Raw genomic sequence first — 6,000 nt, forward strand, 5'->3', positions numbered from 1 at the left:
ATAAACTATTGTAAGTTGAGGACTACCTGTATTAAAACTTTCTCCAGGGAGCTGGATCTTTGCATAATGTGTCCAAAATAGGATACTTTGAGCTTGATCATCTGTACCTGGAGAGAGAACTCTAGGCTGATTAATTCAAAGATCCATGGGTTTGTTTTCTTGTTGTCCATGCAGTGACGTGCAGTCAGGGGAGGTAGGGGAGGCACAGCCTCACCACTGTCATCATGAAAAGAAAAGAAAATGTAAAAGGAAAAAGGTGAGAGCTGAAGTCAGGCTGAGCTAGTTGCTCCCTCACTGTGGATGACTCTGCTTAACTGTTTAAAAAAGCCTCTAAAAAAGCACCCTCTACTATGAGGCAGGAGAATTGCATGCCTCATCTAGTCTGACTTTAGCCGTTTTATGATCACTCGAGCAGAGTTAAGCAAGGGTTAAAAGCCTAAAAATTCCTGACGTAGGTGAGGCACGCAGTTCTCCTGCCTCAAAGTAGAGGGCGCTCGTTTGGGCGGGGCTTCTTCAGTGGACCCGAGGCAAGAGCAGAGTTGAAATCCTCTCTGAAACAGCTGGAAAAGGTACGTGTGGGTCGGAGGGAGGGGGAGGAATTCAAACTTCATCCTCCTGGTGTGGGGCTTTGGGCAAAGGCTGGAGGGAAGGACCCTGGCTCGCTTGTGTAGTTTGATTGCAGGCAGAGCCACGTTGCCTTTTCAAACCTGTAATCAGTGAAGCTGGGCTGGATCCTTCTGGGGCTGGGGGAAAGTGTGTGTAGTCCAATCCAACGTGTGTGTGTGTGTGTGTGTGTGTGTTTGAGAGAGGAGGAGGGAGGGAGAGAGGGAGGGAGGAGGGGAAGGGAGAAGAAAAAGAAAAAGAAAGAAGGAAACTTCTTTCTTAAAGGAGAAAAACAAATGCTGTCACTTTAAATCAGAACTGAGCATGCCTGGCTATGGAATTCTGGGAGTTGAAGTCCACAAGTCTAAAAAAATTTGAAACCCACCACTGGGTCAGTGCCTCACCAGCCATAAACCTCACCGCACGTCACTGTGTCCATGGTATTCTCAGGAAACTTCTCCAACACCAAAGTACAAAAACATCAATACGGCTTCCTATTGAGAGACCACCAAGAAATCTCAGGTCTGTAAGCTGGGCCTGGAAATTGAAAAAAAAACATCTAGTAAGAAGGTAAGAGCTGAGGTGGCACAGTGGTTAGAGTGCAGTACTGTAGGCTACTTCTGCTGATGGCTAGCTGCAGTTCAGCAGTTCAAATCTCACAGGCTCAGGGTTGACTGAGCCTTCCATCCTTCTGAAATGGGTAAAATGAGGACTCAGATTGTTGGGGCTGACTCTGTAAACCGCTTAGAGGGGGCTGTAAAGCACTATGAAGCGGTATATAAGTCTAAGTGCTATTCCTATCGCTAAGAACATCCATGTATGCCTTTCAGGGAGAAGTTCTGAAAGCACCAGGAGTCAAACTGGACAGGTACTTTACCTTACACAAAACAATACAAAGAGCAACCCAAAGAGCAGTCCCTTTTGGGAGAGGGGGCGGTCTAGAAGCATGAATAATAATCAAGCCTCTACCTTCCAGGATGTACGTATGTAGTAGAACCTCTGGCTCAATACAGGTAGTCTTCGACTTATGGCCACAATTGAGCTCCAAATTCCTCTTCTTAAGTGAAAAATTAAGTGAATTCTACCTTCCAGGATGTATGTATGTAGTAGAACCTCTGGCTCAATACAGGTAGTCTTCGACTTATGGCCACAATTGAGCTCCAAATTCCTCTTCTTAAGTGAAAAATTAAGTGAATTCTACCTTCCAGGATGTACGTATGTAGTAGAACCTCTGGCTCAATACAGGTAGTCTTTGACTTATGGCCACAATTGAGCTCCAAATTCCTCTTCTTAAGTGAAAAATTAAGTGGATTTTGCCCCATTTTACAACTGTTCTTGCCACTGCAGTTGTTAGGTTAGTAACATGGTTGTTAAGTGAATCTGGCTTCCCCATTGACTTTGCTGGTCAGAAGGTCGCAAAAGGGGATCACATGACTCCGGGACACTGCAACCGTCATAAATGGGAGCCAGTTGCCAAGTGTCAGATTTTGGATCCTGTGACCATGGGGATGCTGCAACGGTTGTAAGGTCACAAGTCACTTTTTTCAGTGCTGTCCGAAGTTTGAATGGTCACTAAATGAATTATTGTAGGTCAAGGACTATCTGTACATCTTCTCTGATCATTTTTGCCAGCTTCATTTCAATTTTAACTGCCTAGGAAGGAACTTCTCCTTAAGTTACATCATTTTTTCTTTCTTTCTTTCCTTTCCTTTTCTAAACATTCTGGATCCAGGAACCAGCCAGTTAGGCATCTCGACATACACTAGTGCAAGTGTTATTATTTGGTTCCAATTGTCCATGTGCATGTGTGGGTTCTGGCAGGCACTATTGCTGGTTCGCTCGTGTGCACGCTGCGTGTGCATGCACTTGAATGTGTGCCGTGGCCGTATGTGCAGTGCAATAAAAATTGTTCTGCGCATGTGCAGAAGCAAAAAACAAGATGGCAGTGCCTACGGCAACGCCTGAAGAACCGATTCAGGGGCGTGGCAGGCTTGGGTCGCTGCCGGTTCCAGCAGCCCAGGCTGACAAATTACCACTGGTTCGGCCGAACCGTTCCAAACCGGTAGGAACCCACCATTGGTGTGTATCTGTAAATATATACATGATGGAAGTTCTTTGCTATGATTACCATATTTTTTGGAGTATAAGACGCATCGGAGTATAAGACAAACCAAGATTTTGAAGAGGCAAATTAAAAAAATAAGTTTTGGCACTCTGCAGACCTCCCGAAAATGGCCCGTTCTTTGCGAAAATGGGCCCGTTTTTTTTAAAGGGCATGAATAGCCTTTAGGAGGCTTGTAGAGTGCTCCTGGGGGTGGGGGTGGGCCAAAAATGAGCAAAATATGGCCCGTTTTTCATCCCCCAAAAAAGGGCATGCATAACCTTTAGGAGGCTTATAGAGTTCTCCTGTGGGCTGGGGGGCAAAATTGAGCAAAAAAACGGCCCATTTTTCACTTATTTCTGCCCTTCCCAGCCCCCAGGAACTCTCTGGAAGCCTCCTAAAGGCTATGCACGGCCATTTTGGTGAAGAGGATGGAGTTTCAGGAGGCAAAAAATGCTGTATTCAGTGTATAAGACGCACCCAGATTTTCAGCCCCTTTTTTGAGGGAAAAAGGTGCATCTTATACTCAGAAAAATACGGTAAGTGGTGCTTATTCCCAAGTAGATAGACTGCTCTTAGTAATATATACATGCATGAGACAGTGGTATAAAATTAAGTGTAAAACCAACTGCCTGTGACCTAGTACATATGTCCGTGGTGTTGGCTGTATTTCTGAGTTACAGCCTCTCCTTGTTTGGAAAGTGGAGACGAACCTCCAGTGGGTTTTCCAAGCTGACTCAGAAGAGCCATCAATATCCTTGCCAAAGTAACCATCATAACCAGGACTTTTTGAAATCCATCTTGATGCCACCAAAGCTGTGGCGAGAAGGTGTGTTCCTCTCTGTGGCTACCCTTTCATGCTGACGAGGGTAAATGAATGAATTCTTGGGAAAAGCCCTGTTTTTAATCCTGAAAAGAAGCCCAGCTTTAGGAAATTTGAGACAAATCGTCTGGAATTAGCAAACTGATGCAATGGGGTGGGTTTTTTTTGGACAAATAATGTTATATGACAAATCTATGCGCAGTTGCTCTCTTGTTTACATTCATTTAAAAAGAAGTATTATGATAGCGTGAGCCATAATTTACCTAGACCAATGAAGATTACCTAATAGATTTTTTTTCCTTAGTGGCCAGGCAATGAACACATAACAAAATAAATACACAATGAAGATAACCAGTGATCTTTCCCCTCATAATGGGGATTTCTCATACACCTTCCCAGAAACATTGGCACACAAAACTGAAACTTAAAACTTATTCTTTGATAATGTGACAAAATTAGTGGACCAGAGGAATGCCATTGATATAGTTTACTTGGACTTCAGTAAGGCTTTTGATAAGGTAGACCATAACCTACTACTAGATAAAGTAGAAAAAAGTGGGTTGGACAGCATCACCACCAGATGGATTCGTAACTGGCTGACCAACCGCACTCAACGGGTAGTCCTCAATGGAACTGCATCTACATGGAGGGAAGTATGCAGTGGAGTACCCCAAGGCTCTGTTTTAGGCCCAGTACTCTTCAACATCTTCATCAATGATTTGGATGAGGGAATAAATGGGGAACTCATCAAATTTGCAATGACACCAAGTTGGCAGGAATAGCCAACACTCCAGAAGATAGGCTTAAGATACAGAAGGATCTTGACAAACTTGAACATTGGGCACTATCTAATAAAATGAAATTCAATGGTGAAAAGAGTAAGGTTCTACATTTAGGCAACAAAAATGGAATGCACAGGTACAGTATAGGTGGTACCTTGCTCAGTAGTAGTAACTGTGAAAGGGATCTTGGAATCCTAGTGGACAACCATTTAAATATGAGCCAGCAGTGTGCAGCAGCTGCCAAAAAAGCCAACGCAGTCCTAGGCTGCATCAACAGAGGGATAGAATCAAGATCACGTGAAGTGTTGATGCCGCTTTATAATGCCTTGGTGAGGCCACACTTGGAATACTGCATTCAGTTCTGGTCGCCACGATGTAAAAAAGATGTGGAGACTCTAGAAAGAGTGCAGAGAAGAGCAACAAAGATGATTAGGGGACTGGAGACTAAAACATATAAGGAACGGTTGCAGGAACTGGGTATGTCTAGTTTAATAGAAAGAAGGACTAGGGGAGACATGATAGCAGTGTTCCAGTATCTCAGGGGTTGCCACAAAGAAGAGGGAGTCAAACTATTTTCCAAGGCACCTGAGGGTGGAACAAGAAGCAATGGGTGGAAATTAATCAAGGAGAGAAGCAACTTAGAACTGAGGAGAAATTTCCTGACAGTTAGAACAATTAATCAGTAGAACAGCTTGCTTCCAGAAGTTGTGAATGCCCCAACACTGGAAGTCTTTAAGAAGATGTTGGATAGCCATTTGCCTGAAACGGTATAGGGTTTCCTGCCTAGGCAGTGGGTTGGACTAGAAGGCCTCCAAGGTCCCTTCCAACTCTACTATTGTATTATTGTATTATTGTATTGTTGTATTATTGTATTATTGCATTATTGCATTATTGCATTATTGCATTATTGCATTATTGCATTATTGCATTATTGCATTATTGCATTATTGTATTATTGAAATAAATGATGGTGTTAACCTGGCATATTGTAAAAAAAAAAGCAAGGAACAACCACGATTGCATCCAAGTTTCTACTCCTAAGGATGCAAATATATACCTGAAGCGCAACTGGATGGTCTCCTTTTCATATACCGTATTTTCCGGAGTATAAGATGCACTGGAGTATAGAACACACCAAGATTATGAAGAGGTAAATTTTTAGAAAAGGAAGTTTTTGAACTCTGCAGGCCTCCCAATCCCAAACCCTCTGCACGCCTCGTTTTTTGTGAAAAATGAGGCATACAGAGAGTTTGAGAGGCTTGCAAAGTACTCTTAGGGGTTGGGGGGGCAAAAACGAGAAAAAGACGGCCCGTTTTTTAGCTCATTTTCCCCTCCCCAACCCCAAGGAGCACTTTGCAGACCTCCCAAAGCCTTTGCACATCCGTTTTTGCGAAGGTAGTAGTGTTTCAAAAGGCCAAAATGCTGTATTAAGTCTATAAATCGCACCCAGATTTTCACCCTCTTTTTGGGGGAGGGGGAAAGGTGTGTCTTATACTCTGAAAAATATGGTCACTCCTTCCACCTCTGTTTACTTAGGACCATCAAAACAATTGATTATAACTATGATTTTTGCAACAAAAATTCTTGTAGCTAGGGCTGGCATTCACGTACTTTCCCTACCGGTTTGCAAATGTGAGCATGCACCTTCCGTGTGTGTGCTTTGATTGCGTGTGCGGCTTGCACACGCATGT

Source organism: Natrix helvetica (assembly GCF_964273705.1).
Source record: "Natrix helvetica genome assembly, chromosome: 2".
Taxonomy (NCBI): domain Eukaryota; kingdom Metazoa; phylum Chordata; class Lepidosauria; order Squamata; family Natricidae; genus Natrix; species Natrix helvetica.